A 20547-nucleotide genomic window follows, 5' to 3' on the forward strand; every position below is an offset into this window, starting at 1 on the left:
TAATTAATTAATTAATTAATTTATTTTTATTTATTTTTTATTTTTTATAAACATATATTTTTATCCCCAGTGGTACAGGTCTGTGAATCGCCAGGTTTACACACTTCACAGCACTCACCAAAGCACATACCCTCCCCAATGTCCATAACCTCACCCTCCTTCTCCCAACCCCCCTCCCCCCAGCAACCCTCAGTTTGTTTTGTGAGATTAAGAGTCACTTATGGTTAGTCTCCCTCCCAATCCCATCTGGTTTCATTTCTTCTTCTTCTACCCACTTAATCCCCCATGTTGCATCACCACTGCCTCATATCAGGGAGATCATATGATAGTTGTCTGTCTCTGCTTGACTTATTTCGCTGAGCATGATACGTTCTAGTTCCATCCATGTTGTCGCAAATGACAAGATTTCATTTCTTTTGATGGCTGCATAGTATTCCATTGTGTATATATACCACATCTTCTTTATGCATTCATCTGTTGATAGACATCTAGGTTCTTTCCATAGTTTGGCTATTGTGGACATTGCTGCTATAAACATTCGGGTGCACGTGCCCCTTTGGATCACTACGTTTGTATCTTTAGGGTAAATACCCAGTAGTGCACTTGCTGCGTCATAGGGCAGTTCTATTTTCAACATTTTGAGGAACCTCCATGCTGTTTTCCAGAGTGGTTGCACCAGCTTGCATTCCCACCAACAGTGTAGGAGTGTTCCTCTTTCTCCGCATTCTCGCCAGCATCTGTCATTTCCTGACTTGTTGATTTTAGCCATTCTGACTGGTGTGAGGTGGTATCTCATTGTGGTTTTGATTTGTATTTCCCTGATGCCGATTGATATGGAGCACTTTTTCATGTGTCTGTTGGCCATCTGGATGTCTTCTTTGCAGAAATGTCTGTTCATGTCCTCTGCCCATTTCTTGAATGGATTATTTGTTCTTTGGGTGTTGAGTTTGCTAAGTTCTTTAAAGATTTTGGACACTAGTCCTTTATCTGATATGTCGTTTGCAAATATCTTCTCCCATTCTGTCAGTTGTCTTTTGGTTTTGTTAACTGTTTCCTTTGCTGTGCAAAAGCTTTTGATCTTGATGAAATCCCAATAGTTCATTTTTGCCCTTGCTTCCCTTGCCTTTGGCGATGTTCCTAGGAAGATGCTGCTGCGGCTGAGGTTGAAGAGGTTGCTGCCTGTGTTCTCCTCAAGGACTTGGATGGATTCCTTTCTCACATTGAGGTCCTTCATCCCTTTTGAGTCTATTTTCGTGTGTGGTGTAAGGAAATGGTCCAATTACATTTTTCTGCGTGTGGCTGTCCAATTTTCCCAACACCATTTATTGAAGAGGCTGTCTTTTTTCCATTGGACATTCTTTCCTGCTTTGTCGAAGATTAGTTGACCATAGAGTTGAGGGTCTATTTCTGGGCTCTCTATTCTGTTCCATTGATCGATGTGTCTGTTTTTGTGCCAGTACCATGCTGTCTTGATGATGACAGCTTTGTAATAGAGCTTGAAGTCCGGAATTATGATGCCACCAACTTTGTCTTTCTTTTTTATTATTCCTTTGGCTATTCGAGGTCTTTTCTGGTTCCATATTAATTTTAGGATTTTTTGTTCCATTTCTTTGAAACAGATGGATGTTACTTTGATAGGAATTGCATTAAACGTGTAGATTGCTTTAGGTAGCATAGACATTTTCACAATATTTATTCTTCCAATCCAGGAGCATGGAACATTTTTCCATTTCTTTGTGTCTTTCTCAATTTCTTTCATGAGTACTTTATAGTTTTCTGAGTATAGATTCTGTGCCTCTTTGGTTAGGTTTATTCCTAGGTATCTTATGGTTTGGGGTGCAATTGTAAATGGGATTGACTCCTTAATTTCTCTTTCTTCTGTCTTGTTGTTGATGTAGAGAAATGCAACTGATTTCTGTGCATTGATTTTATATCCTGACACTTTACTGAATTCCTGTACAAGTTCTAGCAATTTTGGAGTGGAGTCTTTTGGGTTTTCCACATATAGTATCATATCATCTGCGAAGAGTGATCGTTTGACTTCTTCTTTGCCGATTTGGATGCCTTTAATTTCCTTTTGTTGTCTGATTGCTGAGGCTAGGACTTCTAGTACTATGTTGAATAGCAGTGGTGATAATGGACATCCCTTCCATGTTCCTGACCTTAGCGGAAAAGCTTTCAGTTTTTCTCCATTGAGAATGATATTTGCGGTGGGTTTTTCGTAGATGGCTTTGATGATATTGAGGTATGTGCCCTCTATCCCTACACTTTGAAGGGTTTTGATCAGGAAGGGATGCTGTACTTTGTCAAATGCTTTTTCAGCATCTATTGAGAGTATCATATGGTTCTTGTTCTTTCTTTTATTGATGTGTTGTATCACATTGACTGATTTGCAGATGTTGAACCAACCTTGCAGCCCTGGAATAAATCCCACTTGGTCGTGGTGAATAATCCTTTTAATGTACTGTTGAATCCTATTGGCTAGTATTTTGGTGAGAATTTTCGCATCTGTGTTCATCAAGGATATTGGTCTATAGCTCTCTTTTTTGATGGGATCCTTGTCTGGTTTTGGCATCAAGGTGATGTTGGCCTCATAAAATGAGTTTGGAAGTTTTCCTTCCATTTCTATTTTTTGGAACCATTTCAGGAGAATAGGAATTAGTTCTTCTTTAAATGTTTGGTAGAATTGCCCCGGGAAGCCGTCTGGCCCTGGGCTTTTGTTTGTTTGGAGATTTTTAATGACTGTTTCAATCTCCTTACTGGTTATGGGTCTGTTCAGGCTTTCTATTTCTTCCCGGTTCAGTTGTGGTCGTTTATATGTTTCTAGGAATGCATCCATTTCTTCCAAATTGTCAAATTTGTTGGCGTAGAGTTGCTCATAGTATGTTCTTATAATAGGTTGTATTTCTTTGGTGTTAGTTGTGATCTCTCCTCTTTCATTCATGATTTTATTTATTTGGGTCCTTTCTCTTTTCTTTTTGATAAGTCTGGCCAGGGGTTTATCAATTTTATTAATTCTTTAAAAGAACCAGCTCCTAGTTTCGTTGATTTGTTCTATTGTTTTTTTTGGTTTCTATTTCATTGATTTCTGCTCTGATCTTTATGATTTCTCTTTTCCTGCTGGGCTTAGGGTCTCTTTCTTGTTCTTTCTCCAGCTCCTTTAGGTGTAGGGTTAGGTTGTGTACCTGAGATCTTTCTTGTTTCTTGAGAAAGGCTTGTACCGCTATATATTTTCCTCTCAGGACTGCCTTTGTTGTGTCCCACAGTTTTTGAACCGTTGTGTTTTCATTATCATTTGTTTCCATGATTTTTTTCAATTCTTCTTTCATTTCCCGGTTGACCCATTCATTCTTTAGAAGGATGCTGTTTAGTCTCCATGTATTTGGGTTCTTTCCAAATTTCCTCTTGTGATTGAGTTCTAGCTTCAGGGCATTGTGGTCTGAAAATATGCAGGGAATGATCCCAATCTGTTGATACCGGTTGAGTCCTGATTTAGGACCGAGGATGTGATCTATTCTGGAGAATGTTCTATGTGCACTAGAGAAGAATGTATATTCTGTTGCTTTGGGATGAAGTGTTCTGAATATATCTGTGATGTCCATCTGGTCCAGTGTGTCGTTTAAGGCCTTTATTTCCTTGTTGATCTTTTGCTTGGATGATCGGTCCATTTCAGTGAGGGGAGTGTTAAAGTCCCCTACTATTATTGTATTATTGTTGATGTGTTTCTTTGATTTTGTTATTAATTGGTTTATATAGTTGGCTGCTCCCTCGTTGGGGGCATTGATGTTTAAAATTGTTAGATCTTCTTGTTGGACAGACCCTTTGAGTATGATATAGTGTCCTTCCTCATCTCTTATTATAGTCTTTGGCTTAAAATCTAATTGATCTGATATAAGGATTTCCACTCCTGCTTTCTTCTGATGTCCATTAGCATGGTAAATTTTTTTCCATCCCCTCACTTTAAATCTGGAGGTGTCTTCAGGCTTAAAATGAGTTTCTTGGAGGCAACATATAGATGGGTTTTGTTTTTTTATCCTTTCTGATACCCTATGTCTTTTGATTGGGGCATTTAGCCCATTAACATTCAGGGTAACTCTTGAGAGATATGAATTTAGTGCCATTGTATTGCCTGTAAGGTGACTGTTACTGTATATTGTCTCTGTTCCTTTCTGATCTACCACTTGTAGGCTCTCTCTTTGCTTAGAGGACCCCTTTCAATATTTCCTGTAGAGCTGGTTTGGTGTTTGCAAATTCTTTCAGTTTTTGTTTGTCCTGGAAGCTTTTAATCTCTCCTTCTATTTTCAATGATAGCCTAGCTGGATATAGTATTCTTGGCTGCATGTTTTTCTCGTTAGTACTCTGAAAATAGCATGCCAGCTCTTTCTGGCCTGCCAGGTCTATGTGGATAAGTCAGCTGCCAATCTAATATTTCTACCATTTTATGTTACAGACTTCTTTTCCCGGGCTGCTTTCAGGATTTACTCTGTGTCACTAAGACTTGTAAATTTTACTATCAGGTGATGTGGTGTGGGTCTATTCTTATTGATTTTGAGGGGTGTTCTCTGAACCTCCTTAATTTTGATGCTTGTCCCCTTTGCCATATTGGGGAAATTCTCCCCAATAATTCTCTCTAGTATACCTTCTGCTCCCCTTTCTCTTTCTTCTTCTTCTGGAATCCCAATTATTCTAATGTTGTTTCATCTTATGGTGTCCTTATCTCTCGAATCCTCCCCTCGTGGTCCAGTAGCTGTTTGTCCCTCTTTTGCTCAGCTTCTTTATTCTCTGTCATTTGGTCTTCTATATCGCTAATTCTTTCTTCTGCCTCATTTATCCTAGCAGTGAGAGCCTCCATTTGTGATTGCATCTCATTAATAGCTTTTTTGATTTCAACTTGGTTAGATTTTAGTTCTTTTATTTCTCCAGAAAGGGCTTTTATATCTCCCAAGAGGGTTTCTCTAATATCTTCCATGCCCTTTTCAAGCCCGGCTAGAACCTTGAGAATTGTCATTCTGAATTCTAGATCTGACATATTACCAATGTCTGTATTGATTAGGTCCCTAGCCTTCGGTACTGCCTCTTGTTCTTTTTTTTGTGGCGAATTTTTCCGCCTTGTCATTTTGTCCAGATAAGAGTATCTGAAGGAGCAAGTAAAATACTAAAAGGGTGGCAACAACCCCAGGAAAATATGCTTTAACCAAATCAGAAGAGATCCCAAATCGTGAGGGGGGAGAAAGGGGATAAAAAGAGGTTCTAAAAAAAGAAAGAAAAAAAAAAGAAAAAAAAGGAACTAGAAAAAGAAAACGAATAAAGAAAAATATGAAAGAGAAAAAATATATAAATTAGATAAACTAGTTAAAAAACGTTAAAAATGAAAAGGGTAAAAATTTAAAAAAATTTAAAAAAAATTAAAAAAAATTTTAAAACATTAAAAAATTTAGCAAAAGAAGAGAAAAAAAATGAAAAAGAAAAAAATTACTTTAACTGCCAGACTCAAAAATCACAGGGAGAAAGCCATGAGTTCCGTGCTTTGCTTTCTCCTCCTCTGGAATTCTGCTGCTCTCCTTGGTATTGAAACTGCACTCCTTGGTAGGTGAACTTGGTCTTGGATGGATTTCTTGTTGATCTTCTGGGGAGGGGCCTGGTGTAGTGATTCTCAAGTGTCCTTGCCCCAGGCGGAACTGCACCGCCCTTACCAGGGTCCGGGCTGAGTAATCCGCTCGGGTTTGCTTTCAGGAGCTTTTGTTCCCTGAGCACTTTCCGTAGAGTTCCAGAGGACGGGAATACAAATGGCGGCCTCCTGGTCTCCGGCCCGGAGGAGCCGAGAGCCCGGGGCCCCACTCCTCAGTGCGCCCTCAGAGAACAGCACCCAGTAACTCCCGTCTGCCTGACCTCCGGCTGCACTCCGAGCTCACCGAGCCTGCGACTGGTTCAAGGTAACCCCGAACTGTAAGCTTACTGTTGGCTCTGTCTCTGTAGCCGGCTTTCCCGCTCCAATACCCGCAAGCTCTGTGACACTCAGACACCCATGATCCTTCTGTGACCCTGCGAGGCCTGAGGTCACGCTGAACCCGCGTGGGCTTCGCCCCGGTTTAGCCTCTGGAGCGATGTCCCTCAGCGGAACAGACTTTTAAATGTCCCGATTTTGTGCTCCGTTGCTCCGCCACTTGCCGGGAGCCGGCCCCTCCCCCCAGGGTCTATCTTCCCGGCGCTTTGGATTCACTTCTCTGCCAGTCCTACCTTTCAGAAAGTGGTGGTTTTTCTGTTTCTAGAATTGCTGTTCTTCTTCTCTTCGATCTGCCGATGGATTTGCAGGTGTTTGCACTCTTTAGATAAGCTCTCTAGCTGATCTCCTGCTAGCTGAAGTAGTCTCAGCCTGCTACTTCTCTGCCATCTTGACTCCTTCCCGTTAGAGAGAAAGATTTTTAAGTTAGTATGTTTTATACTTCCTCTTTAATCATATTAAAACAAATTGAACTTGTTACGAAAATTGATCTTTAAATTTTTACAAGTGGATTACATTTAGTAAATATTATTACATACTGATTTGTCTCATTAAAAAAGGAGCTATCCTTAAAACTGGGAACTCTACAATACTTTCCTGGTACCAGAAACAAATGGCAAAAAATACGAACTGGAAACCTTAGCTAGTATGCAGCAATACCAGTGAGACTGTTTTTTTTTTTCTTTAAAGGTGACCGTCTATGGTACGGGAATCAGACAAGAAAAGCCTTGAGAAGCATAGGTTGTTTTACATATTGTTGTATCAACAAGATCTCACCATTAACAACTATTTACTAATTTCTCATTAGTAAAAGAGAATGAGATATGTTGACTTTATTAGAACAATCTTTTCTTCCTTTTGTTGCATAATTGTCATGATAGTGTAATTTTTAAAAAATATTTTATTTATTTTACAGAGAGAAATCACAGGTAGGCAGAAAGACAGGCAGAGAGTGGAAGGGAGACAGGCTTACTGCTGAGCAGAGAGCCCAATGCAGGGCTGTATCCCAGGACTCTGGGATCATGATGAGCCGAAAGCAGAGGCTTTAAATGCACTGAGCCACCAAGGCGCCCCGGGATAGTGTAATTGTGTTAGAACATGATACTCAGTTGCCATTAGTAAAGAGATTATCATAATAAAAATTCAAATGGGCAACTGAGGCTCAACAGATTATAATAAAAGAAGAAAAATGGTTCATAATAACAAAAATGCTACCATTCTCCCTAGATGTGGCATCTAGTACATTGTACAATCTAAAATGCATGAAGAAACATTTAATTTAGTAGACTTTTATCAAAGAATATCTGTAGGTTGGTTTGGCAATTTACTCATTTTCATTTGTTCACTTAGCAAATAACTATCAAGTGTCTTTTAGCTACTGTCACTCTGATGGAGAATACAAACATTCAAAAAACACAATCCTTGCCCTCTAGGAGTTTGTTATTATCATTGTCATTTTTATTATTTCTTCTATTTTTACTACTTTATTTTTATTATTTAGTTTATTCCGTGCTTACTATGTGCCAGAGTGCCCTAGTGTTTATAATTCTCATTGTTATGTTTTTATTGGTATTTAATATTGAGTCGATAGTATGCAGACTGAGTAGTAAGTTTGCCAGGTAAATAAGCAGAAGAACCATGTTTGGCAAGAGGAATGTCCATCAAGATTACATGTTTTGCAGAGGGAACAGCAGTGCAGACGCTCAGATGTATGAGTGAACTTTGGAGCACTTACGAGCAGTTCAGTTTTGCTGGTGCAAAAAGTGTGCTATGGGAATGGTTGGAATGAGTGAATACTTAGCTAAGGCAAGCTAATGAAAGTTTTTCAGTACCATGGAAAGGTGTAGCTCTTACCCTGTAGACCTTGGGAAATTTATCAGGTTGAATGCTTTTAGCTGCAAATAACAGGTGACTTATAATAGTGACTAAAACGGGGCCACCTGGGTGGCTTAGTCATTATGCGTTGACTCTTAGTTTTAGCTCAGGTCACAGTCTCATCAGTCATGAGATCAAGCCCCACATGCCACAGGGCTCCGTGCTCAGCATGGAGTCTGCTTGACGATTCTCTTCCTCTGCCATTCTCCCATTCATGCACTCTCTCTAGCACGCGTTCACTCTCTCTCAAATAAATAAATCTAAAAAAAGCAAACCAAACCAAACAGAGACTTAAACAGTAGGAACCAGAATTGTTTTGATGGTTCAGTGATGTCTCCAGGATCCCAGTTGTCTCTTTTTGGCTTTGAGGTTGGCAATATTTTGTATGCCCTTTCCTGATTGGCTAATTAGCAACAGTTTGAGGCATATTCTCACATGACAATATCCAGTGAATGGAAGGACTGTTTTTCTTTATATGCTTCTTTTATTTTTTTTTTAAAGATTTTATTTGTTTATTTGACAGAGAGAGACAGACAGAGAGGGAATACAAGCCGGGGGAAGCGGCAGAGGGAGAAGCAGGCCTCTTGCTGAGTGGGGAGCCTGATGTGGGGCTGGATCCCAGGACCCTCGAATCATGACCCGAGCTGAAGGCTGACACTTAACAACTGAGCCATCCAGGCACCCCTATATGTTTCTTTTAAATAAGAAGAAAACTCAGAGGCTTGCAGCAATTTTCCTCTAACATCTTATAAGCTAGGTTATATAACATGCTTGTTCCTAAACCAGCCACTGGTAAACCAGGTACTGTAATTAGCTTATAATAATCCTTTATTCTTTTGAAGTTGGGGTAAGGCAACCTTCTTCGTGTTTGGGACAATAAATATCCAAATAAAGTTCTGGTTTTCCAGCAAGAATGAAGACTATGACATGGTTATTGGGGAGGGAGCCAGCAGTACTTGATGCAGAGACTCACTGGAGAATATGAAGAAGGGTAACAAGATTAGATTTGAATTAGGGCCTTCTGGTTGTGGCACAAAATAGTGATCACCAAGCTTTTTCTCTAAAGGGCCAGATAGTGAATATTTTAGGCCCTGTGGTTTTTCAACTACAACTACCACTATAGTGTGAAAGCAGCTGTAGCAATACATAGGTGAATAGCAAGAACCAACCATCTGGTTCTGTAAATAAAGTTTTATGGGGGCACAGGCACATGTGACTGGTCCGACTTGGCCTGTGGCCATAGTTTGGTCACCCCTCATGTGGAGGATAGATTGGGAAAAACCATGTAAAGAGACTGGAAGATAATGGACACAGATATTTCCTTAGTCTAGTATCAGCCCATTATGAAATGTTCACTCCTCTTTACTGAAAAAGTCAGGAGGCTCAATTTAATCAATTTACAATGTTGTTCTTTTACTAGGCCTCATGTATTTCTCATTTCTTAAAAATTTAAAACTTTTAAAAGATTTTATTTATTAGAGAGAGAGCACAAGTGGGGCAGAGGGGCAGAGGGAGAGGGAGAAGCAGACTCCCCATTGAGCAGGGAGCCTAGTATGGGGCTTGATCCAGGACCCTGAGACCATGACTTGAGGTGAAGGCAGACGCTTAACTGAGTCACCCGGGTGCCCCCTTTTTCATTTGTTTTGCTTAAAATCTTTTTATTCATTTAAGAAATAACAATACTAGTTGGTGGCTTTTTTTTTCCTTCTGGAAGTCATCAGTTAAGAGCTCATGTTTGTGTAGGGCAGTGGCAGGGGAAATATAAAGCAATGATAGAAAATAAGTATAGTTAATACAGTTTCATGATTATTGGATGTAGAAAGAGGAGAGAGGCAGATGCATGGGTGGCTCAGTCATTTAATAGCTGCCTTCAACTCAGGTCATGATCCCAAGGTCCTGGGATAAAGCACCACATTGGGGTCCCTGCTCCATGGGAAGCCTGCTTCTCCCTCTCCCCCTCCCCCTGCTTGTGTTCCCCCTCTCACTGTGTTTCTCTGTCAAATAAATAAATAAAATCTTTATTTATTTATTTATTTATTTATTTATTTATTTTCAGAAAAACATTATTCATTATTGTTTCACCACACCCAGTGCTCCATGCAAGCCGTGACCTCTAAAATACCCACAACCTGGTACCACAACCTCCCACCCCCCCGCCACTTCAAACCCCTCAGATTGTTTTTCAGAGTCCATAGTCTCTCATGGTTCACCTCCCCTTCCAATTTACCCAAATTCCCTACGCCTTTCTAACGCCCCTTGTCCTCCATACTATTTGTTATGCTCCACAAATAAGTGAAACCATATGATAATTGACTCTCTCTGCTTGACTTATTTCACTCAGCATAATCTCTCCCAGTCCCGTCCATGTTGCTACAAAAGTTGGGTATTCATTCTTTCTGATGGAGGCATAATACTCCATAGTGTATATGGACCACATCTTCCTTATCCATTCATCCGTTGAAGGGCACCTTGGTTCTTTTCATAGTTTGGTGACTGTGGCCATTGCTGCTATAAACATTGGGGTACAGATGGCCCTTCTTTTCACGACATCTGTGTCTTTGGGGTAAATACCCAGGAGTGCAATGGCAGGGTCATAGGGAAGCTCTATTTTTAATTTCTTGAGGAATCTCCACACTGTTCTCCAAAGAGGCTGCACCAACTTGCATTCCCACCAACAGTGTAAGAGGGTTCCCGTTTCTCCACATCCTCTCCAACACATGTTGTTTCCTGTCTTGTTAATTTTGGCCATTCTAACTGGTGTAAGGTGATATCTCAATGTGGTTTTAATTTGAATCTCCCTGAGGGCTAATGATGATGAGCATTTTTTCATGTGTCTGATAGCTATTTGTATGTCTTGATTGGAGAAGTGTCTGTTCATATCTTCTGCCCATTTTTTGATGTGTTTGTCTGTTTCGTGTGGGTTGAGTTTGAGGAGTTCATTATAGATCCTGGATATCAACCTTTTGTCTGTACTGTCATTTGCAAATATCTTCTTCCATTCCGTGGGTTGCCTCTTTTTTTTTCTTTGACTGTTTCCTTTGCTGTGCAGAAGCTTTCGATTTTGATGAAGTCCCAGAAGTTTATTTTCACTTTTGTCTCCTTTGCCTTTGGAGATGTATCTTGAAAGAAGTTGCTGTGGCTGATATCAAAGAGAATATTGCCTATATTCTCCTCTAGGATTCTGATGGATTTCTGTCTCACATTGAGGTCTTTTACCCATTTTGAGTTGATCTTTGAGTACGGTGCATGAGAATGGTCGAGTTTCATTCTTCTACATATAGCTGTCCAGTTTTCCCAGCACCATTTATTGAAGAGACTGTTTTTTTTCCACTGTATATTTTTTCCTGTTTTGTCAAAGATTAATTGACCATAGCGTTGAGGGTCCATATCTGGGCTCTCTACTCTGTTCCACTGGTCTATATATCTGTTTTTATGCCAGTACCATGCTCTCTTGGTGATCACAGCTTTGTAATAAAGCTTGAAATCAGGTAAGGTGATGCCGCCGGCTTTATTTTTGTTTTTCAACATTTCCTTAGCGATTCGGGGTCTCTTCTGATTCCATCCATACAAATTTTTAGGATTATTTGCTCCAGGTCTTTGAAGAATGCCGGTGGAATTTTGATCGGAATGGCATTAAACGTATAGATTGCTCTAGGCAGTATAGACATTTTAACAATGTTTATTCTTCCGATCCAGGAGCATGGAATGGTCTTCCATCTATTTGTGTCTTCTTCAATTTCTTTCATGAGTGTTCTGTAGTTCCTCAAGTACAGATCCTTTGCCTCTTTAGTTAGGTTTATTCCCAGGTATCTTATGGTTCTTGGTGGTATAATAAATGGAATCGATTCTCTAATTTCCCTTTCTGTATTTTCATTGTTAGTGTATAAGAAAGCCACTGATTTCTGCACATTGACTTTGTATCCTGTCACGTTGCTGAATTGCTGTATGAGTTCTAGTAGTTTGGGGGTGGAGTCTTTTGGGTTTTCCATATAAAGAATCATGTCATCTGCAAAGAGAGAGAGTTTGACTTCTTCATTACCAATTTGGATACCTTTTATTTCTCTCTGTTGTCTGATTGCTGTTGCTAGGATTTCTAATACTATGTTGAATAAGAGTTGTGAAAGTGGGCATCCTAGTCTTGTTCCTGATCTCAATGGGAAGATGGCAAACTTTTTCCCATTGAGGATGATATTGGCAAACTTTTTCCCATTGAGGATGATATTTGCTGTGGGTCTTTCATAGATAGATTTGATGAGGTTCAGGAATGTTCCCTCTATCCCTATACTTTGAAGCGTTTTAATCAGGAACGGATCTGGATTTTGTCAAATGCTTTTTCTGCATCAATTGAGAGGACCATGTGATTCTTCTCTCTTCTCATATTAATTTGTTGTATCACATTGATTGATTTGTGAATGTTGAACCATCTTTGTAGCCCAGGGATGAATCCCACCTGATCATGGTGGATAATCTTTTTAATGTGCTGTTGGATCCTGTTGGCTAGGATCTTATTGAGAATCTTAGCATCCATATTCATCAGTGATATTGGTCTGAAATTCTCATTTTTGGTAGGGTCCTTGCCTGGTTTGGGGATCAGGGTAATGCTGGCTTCATAGAAAGAAGAATTTGACACAGCTTCAGGAGAATAGGTGTTCTTTCTTCTTTTAAGGTTTGGTAGAATTCCCCAGGGAGTCCGTCAAGGCCTGGGCTCTTGTTTTCTGGGAGGTTTTTGATCACTGATTCAATCTCGTTATTAGATATCGGTCTATTCAGGTTGTCGATTTCTTCCTGGTTCAATTTTGGGAGTTTATATTTTTCCAGGAATGCATCCATTTCATCTAGGTTGCTAAACTTATTGGCATATAACTGTTCATAATAACTTCTGATGATTGTTTCTACTTCCTTGGCATTAGTTGTGATCTCTCCCTTTTCATTCATAATTTTATGAATTTGGGCTTTCTCTCTTTTCTTTTGGATTAGTGTAGCCAGTGGCTTATCGATCTTATTGATTCTTTCAAAAAACCAGCTTCTAGTTTCATTGATACGTTCTACTGTATCTCTGGTTTCTCCCTCATTGTCTCAGCTCTAATCTTGATGATTTCCCTTCTTATGTGTGGAGTTGGTTTGATTTGTTGTTGATCCTCCAGTTCTTTAAGGTGTAGAGACAGCTGGTGTGTTCTGGATTTTTCAATTTTTTTGAGTGAGGCTTGGATGGCTATATATTTTCCCCTTAGGACCGCCACAAATAAATAAATAAAATCTTAAAAAAGGGAGAGGGAAGAAGAAATCTTAGAAGAGTCATATATTTCCAGGTTGTGCACTAACATTTAACCTGGCCATGAAGAATGAGTAGGACTTTATCGGAGTGCAGTGGGAATAGGGAAGACCAGGTATTTTCTGTATATGTTGAATTTGATGGAATATCCATGTAGTATATTTTCAGTAATTGGATAATTGAATACTAGGCGTTTCTAGCTGGAGATAGAGCATCAAGTTTGGAGGTGCTGATTTGAAATAAACTGATTAGAATTATTAGGCAAAGTCACAGCTTGGACAAAGATTGAGCTTGTCCATGATGGAAAACATATAGAAATAGACGAAGGCCAGTGAACAAAGCCTGGGAATACCAGTATATAAAGTGTGGATGGAGGTGTAAGACTTGGTACAGAAGACTGAGAAGTGGCTGGGGAAACTTAGGAGAGGAATTAGTGGAAATGTTGTTGAAAAATTTGAAAAAAAATTTCATGGAGTATTAATTGTATCAAATAAAATCACTAAAAAAAGTTGGATTTAACTTTTAAAAGTTCTTTGGTGGTAACCTTTTCAAAAGAACGATTTTTGAGTTGAATGGTCTGTTATTTATGTGACTGGTACATTTTGTGTCCAAATATGGAAAAATAACACATCAAGTAAGGTCCTTCCTAACTTTTTCTAACTGCAGTATCTACCTGGACAGGGTCAAGGGGAAATGGTCTAGCCTTGTGAGTAGACTGGCCAACATTTTTCCATAATTGTCAAAACCTAGGGGTCAAGTGTGAGGAAAAGTGTTGTCTTTCTTACCTGTTTTTTGTAGAGATACTTGAGCTTTTCTTCAAGTCCCTGGTACATTCTCCTGGATGAATACTAGGACAAAAATCTGGAAGCAATAAGCAGGAAGCCACTGTCAGTCCCTTTCTCTGAAATGGAATCACGATGCAGCTGTATTTTGACAGTTTTAAATTTTGATCAGAAATATTTTATACAGACCAGCAGTTTGGGAGAAACTGACCTCTTTTTAAGTATTTTATTGCAGAAAACTAGTATAATATCCAGGAGGAAATATAAGGTGATATGCTGAATATACTAGTTCTCACTTGCTAGGGATTCGGTGTCAGTAAAAAACGTCAGTACTGGACTATTTTTGTTAGTGCTGTCTCTCTCCATCCTCTTTCATTTGCCTTCTTCTGATATCTCTACTTTTACTGCTCCTTTCTGAATTTAATCTGAAAAGAAAGCAGTAAGGAAAATTGTCTTGGAATCTATCACTATTGGAACACATTTCTACCATATGTATATTTCCTTCTAAGGTAACAGGCTACCCAATCTAAAATGTATTTCATATTTTGTTGTTTCTTTTGCTAAACTTCTTTGTACCTGTACCACAGTGACAGAGTTAGTGATGATGTTTAGCCAAGATTGAAAGCATTTTCTGGATTATCAGAAATTTTTACCTGATAACAGTTTTAATGTGACATGATTTTGTATTTTTTCAGAAATTGGTAAACTGTGGCTTAACAAGAATATGTGGCCAATTAGATTGACAAGTTTTTAACCATCTCTGTATATAAGATAACTCACTTTGTTTTTCCCCAAATGAGTTCTCTTGATCTCTAAAGATCAAATCCACTATTTTCAGGCTGGAGTGGAAAACTCATCCTACATTTTGAATGTAGTATTTCTGAGTTTTTGAGCAGTTTGTCAACAACTGCCATTAATAGGTGAACTGTTTCTAATTCTATAAGAAATTAAGAAAATGAGTGGAAACAAAAAACTCTATAACCAATAGTGTGTTATTGTACTGTGTATGATAGTTATATATTTTTCTATAATTATCCCTTACCTTATCGATTCTTAACTACAATAGAAGTGAATTAAGCCCTATTTAGTTGCAGAAAATTTATGTGACCTTTTAGTTTTTTTATAGGAACTTTTATACTGTAGGACATATTGGTAATCATCAGAATTCTCTTTTTTTCCCAATTAAAATAAAATTGTTGATTGTTTCACATTATTTTCTGACATTTCATCTATTCCTTTTATGCCTTTATTCAAATGGATATAGAAATACAGCAGTCTCCCAGGCAAATACTAAGAAAAACAGATTCAAGGAAAGGTGTTCTGTGAAATAACCTTCTAACTGTAATCGTGTCTTAAAACATCAACCTTAATCATAAAAGTTGCATATGATGCATTGGTATTAGAGGCTCCCAAAATGACACCCAGATGTGGTTATTCACTGGAAGAACTCACATGTCCCAGCATATTTGTATGCATGCCTGTGGTTTATTATGGTGAAATGATACAAAGCAAAATCAGCAGAGAAAAGGTGCATGGAGTAACGTCTAGAGGAAGTCAAGTGCAGGCTTCTAAGAATCCTCTGCCTATGGGTGTGCTAAATTCCTCCAGCATTAAATCACAACAGCTCATGTGAGATGTTGTCTGCCAATACAGGAATCTTATAGATACTCAGTGCCTGAAGTTTTCTTTCTTTTATTTTTTTAAAGATTTTATTTATTTATTTGACAGAGAGAAATAACAAGTAGGCAGAGAGGCAGGCAGAGAGAGAGAGAGAGAGGGAAGCAGGCTCCCTGCTGAGCAGAGAGCCCGATGCGGGACTCGATCCCAGGACTCTGAGATCATGACCTGAGCCAAAGGCAGCGGCTTAACCCACTGAGCCACCCAGGCGCCCGCCTGAAGTTTTCTTTAAGTGATAATCATGTAGGCATCTTCTCCCTAGCATATATCAAAATTTTGGTTCCCGGAAGCAAATCAAGTAATAAGTACTTGATAAATCACCTGGTTTGTACCAACACTTAGCAGTCTCAATGGATACCTTTTGTTTTTTTCCTTCACAGTAAATAGACCTTATTTTTGACAGCATTTTCAAGTTCATTGCAAAATATAGCAGAAAGTACAGGGAGTTTCCATTTACCGCATGTTCCTCTTCACACGTAGCCTTTCTTGTTGTTAACATCCTGAACCACAGTGGTACATTGTTATATTTATATTAGCTCATCTTTATCATCCACAGTCCATAATTTACATCAGGGTTCATTCTTGGTGTTATACATTCTATGGGTTTTAACAAATGTGTGATGACATGTATCTATCATGTGGTATCACATAGAATAGTTTCACTGCCTTAAAATTTCTCTGTGCTGTGCCTGTTCCCCTTGTCACAACCCTTATCTCCTAACTTAAAAAGTTTTACTTTTACCAGAATGTCATCTAGTTGCAATCATACAGTGGATATCTTCTTGAATGTTTAAAAAATTAAAATTCTGAGGTAATTGAATATAGTGATTCAAGATAATCTTTGTCCTTTGTTATGTTCATCAGTGTAGGATCTGATGACATATGCCTTACAGACTGAAAAAGTGTGATTTCTACAGACGTTTGTCACATAGTGGGGAAGGTTGAGAACAATGACGTCATATCCTGCTACCTAGCACTAATCTTTGGTACCATTCTGGTCTAAGAGGTGGATCCAGATAGACTCTCCAGCAATGAAAGTAGGTTGTCTCAAGAGGTTATACTTTATAGAACCAGAATCACTAAAATCGCTAAAAGCTTTTATATTTACCTTGCAATTGGAAATAAGACCAGAGAGAGTCTGTTTACTATATTTATTTTAAAATTTATTTATTTGACAGACAGAAATCACAAGTAGGCAGAGAGGCAGGCAGAGAGAGAGGGGGAGGCAGGCCCCCGCTGAGCAGAGAGCCCGATGCGGGGCTCAATCCCAGGACCCTGAGATCATGACCTGAGCTGAAGGCAGAGGATTTAACCCACTGAGCCACCCAGGTGCCCCTGTTTACTATGTTTTACCATGCTGCAAAGTAGCGTGGCTGTAGACCAATCTTTGTGATGAGGTGTTTCACCCCAAACTTAACAGCCCCTGCTGGAGATCTGGAGAAGTTCTGTTGTGTTACACCAAAATAAGTATAGTCTCTTTTAACTGCGCCTCATAGTGAAAGTCCTGAAGAATTTAGAAGAATCCTGACATTGTCAGTCTGTGATGATGATTGTGCTAATGACACGATTTTCTGTCAGTCTCAAGGGTTTGGTTAAAATTGTGGTCATTATAAACATCCACTTGTAGGTATCAAATTCTGATGGATACCATTCTTTTCTTCCATTTGGTAAATGTAGAGGAGAAAGTAAGATTTCTTAGTGAGTTAACTGCCTACCAATAGTATAATTAATATTCACTCCATTGTGGTTGCCAGGTATGGTCCCGAAGAATACTTTTTAACACATCAGTATTACACTTTGAATATTCTGTATTTTTCTGTTGTTGATTTAAAATGTACTTTGCTTTTTTCTCTAGTGGCGAATAAGACTTTTGAAGAAGACTCTTTAAGCAGGTAGGATTTTTGTGGATTTTTTTTTTTTTTTTACAAATTCTGTGTTAACAAGGGAATGCAGAGCAAAGCATTTATTGAGAGTTCTACTGTGTGCTAGGCACTATATTATATGCTTGACATTTACTTTACTTATATAGTCATTACAATAGCATCACAAAGTAGATGTGCTGTTACAGCCTATTTTTTTTATGAATTAGTCTTCTGTGGTTCAGCAATGTTGATTAATTGACCTATGATCCTATAGTTAAAGAGTAGCAGACCCAGAAACTGCCACTGCTGGTAACAAGAGCTTGAACGCTGTGAATTTTCAGTCTTAGAGGGGGCCACGGTGCCCCCCATGAGGCATAAGAAACTAGTCAGTTACTCACAGTTTGAAAATTCTTGCAGTGATGATGACTTTTTTTCCGCAACCACACCTTTGAATAAGAAGCCCAGAACAGCACCAAAGGAGTTAATACTAGAAACAAGGAAACTGAAACTGAAGAATCTCCAGAAAGAAGATATCCCACTGCAAGAGAAAACCCCTAAAAAAGGATGGCTTTAGGTGAGGAACTCTACCAGCGAGACTTAGAAGTGGCGCTAGCTTTATCAGTGAAGGAACTTCCAGCCGTCACCATTGATGTGGGAGAGGCTCGAGACAGAAAAATGTGCCAAAAATGCCAAAAAAAAAATGTGGCAGCAGCGAAATTGGGACAATGACTAATCCATCTCTCCGATTGCAGTGTAGCCAGTGATGATTTAGATTGGGATAAGCTTACCGAGGGAGATGATGTGTGCGGTGCTCAAGGGAAAAGAAAAGCAGCATCAAAAGCTGTGGTACAGCAGAGGAAGAGTCTTTCGGAAGGCAGTCATGGCGGTAGTGCTGAGAACTCTGAACCAAGCCACTGGTGGAGAGTCTGAGGATGAGTCTGATTTTAGGGAGAGTGAAGATGATGATGCGAACTTCACTCTGGGAGAAGATAAAGTGGAAGAAATTAAAAGGAAAGAAGTGAAGGTAGAAATCCCCAGTTGAAAAAAAGGAGAAGAAACCTACATCCAAACGTGATCCAAAGTCACTTTGGAAGTGACTTCAGGAGACTGTGCTCCAACTGCCCTGAAATCAGAATCTCAGCCTTCACCAAAAAAGGCTTTATCAGTGAAGAGGCCATTCGGAAACCATTACAAATATGCAAACCTTCAGCTGGAAGCAGAAAACCTAAGTAGATGCCACCAGCGCTGTCTGGAAGCAGCAGCAACAGCAGCAGCAACAGCAGCAGGAGCCCACTGGCAGGGGTGTCTGTTACGTCTTCAAATCAGAGTCTCTGCCTGGCTTGCCCAGATTAGCACAAGTGAAACCTTTGCATCCAAATGCTGCTAGTAGCTGAGTGTGGTTGTCAACAAAGGTTTGATTAAGAGAATAAGAGTTTTACAAGTGTGTTTATATTTGAATTGTGTTTCTGTTTAAGGAGGGTATCATAATATAAAGGAATCCTTTAACGTAAAAAAAAAAAAATGGGTAGTAGACCCATGATTTGACTGTCAGCCTGCGTGACTCCCACATTGATTCTTTTGTCCCTTAGCAGCACTGGGGTTAAGCTACAGATCCTAGTCAGATCAACTCAGAGGGTCAAATTTAGTTATGTGTTTATTGATTTAGAGTTTTCCTCAGAAACCAGGTTAGTCCAAGCATTTGTCCTAATATATTTGACAACTAGTGATAACTAGGGGTAATTAGTGCAGTGGCAACTAGTCTCTTGTTTTTACTGTCAAAGATTTTAGGATGGCTCTCATTATCTATGGCCATAGTACCTAGGTTTTACATAAGCAAGACCTAATCAGGCAAGTTCTTAGATATAGAGATGTCTGCTCTCCTTGAGATGAATGCTTTTTCCAGAAGTGATGGATATGTAATCTAGGTGTAGGCCATGATACGTTAATTAATTTTATCATCTATTTAGAGGATATTTCTAAATGATTCCTGTTTACTGACTTCCCCGTCTAGTTTTCCCTTTAGGCTAGTTCCTTTGACCAGTTCCTTGAAGTTTTTTCTTTTTTTGTAGATTTTTTTTCCTTTTCTCCATTGACTTTTCTTGTTCTTTTTTTTTTTCTTTCTTCTCTGCTTTTCTTGGTGTTTTCTTTTATTCCATTAACTTTTTCCCTTTCTGCCAGCTAAGCATTTTCTGTTTTTCTATAGACAAAATCAAAAGCACATAGAATTTCAGGATTTTAGGGCATCTTAGAGATGAATTAATCAAAATGCCCTCTGGTACTACAACCTGTGTTTAACATCCTCACCAAGTGATTACTTAAATGGAGAATTTGAAATGCAAAAGAGATTAAAGTGACTTACTTGGATATGATAAGTGACAGAAATGAGATTTACATTCAGGTGTTTTCCTTTTTTTCTCATCTTAATAGGTGAATGTTTTAATAATAGAAAGATGGGGAGTGGGTCTAGTGAACACAGTGAAGGTACGTAAGGAAGGAATTGGCAGGAGAGGTCGAGTTTCAAGAATAACAACACTGGGTTGGATAGGAATAAGAATTTTAGAAAGGATGTCAGAATATTTGGGCTTATGATAAGTTAGATCAAGATGTATTACAGAAATGAAGGATACACACACACAGAAAGGAATGAAGGACACAGGATATTGGGAGTTGTTTAGAAAAGCATATTAAAATAGAGGTTTCAGGAGAATCATGAGCAGTTTTTTTTTGTTGGTTGGTTGAATTGAATGAACTAGCATACTTCAGGTTTTCTGTTGAGAGGTATTAAAATCATTTGAGCCACGGGGAAGGCTTTTTACAGCATATAGGAATGTGATACCATCTACTTCCAGCCCAATCTTGGCTTAGATCCTCTCGAGTAATGGGGGAATGGAGATTCGGAACTACACAGATATATGGCCCAAGGTAGGGGTCTCCTCACTCCACCTCTTTTTCTAATTCTCTGATGTCCTTCCCATGTACATGTAGGGTTTGGTGGGCTAGGACTGGCTGTCAAATCAGTAACAGAGCTTCATTTGGGTAGTTGGTAACATGTCTACATTGAGATGATTACATGGATGA

At 39.0% G+C, this 20547-nt stretch overlaps 1 protein-coding gene and 1 pseudogene across 1 annotated transcript in view; both read left to right on the top strand.

The window, feature by feature from the left end:
* The first annotated feature begins 17467 nt into the window (after positions 1–17467).
* Positions 17468–20547, top strand: part of LOC122891046 (ankyrin repeat domain-containing protein 26-like) — a 114144-nt gene continuing 111064 nt past the window's right edge. The window contains exon 1 of the mRNA XM_044226426.1: positions 17468–17499. The gene's annotated coding sequence lies outside the window, so the exon portion shown is untranslated. The remainder of the gene's footprint in view (positions 17500–20547) is intronic.
* LOC122892534 lies at positions 17588–18938 on the top strand (annotated as a pseudogene).

This window comes from Neovison vison, chromosome 12, assembly GCF_020171115.1.
Source record: "Neovison vison isolate M4711 chromosome 12, ASM_NN_V1, whole genome shotgun sequence".
Classification (NCBI taxonomy): Eukaryota; Metazoa; Chordata; class Mammalia; order Carnivora; family Mustelidae; genus Neogale; species Neogale vison.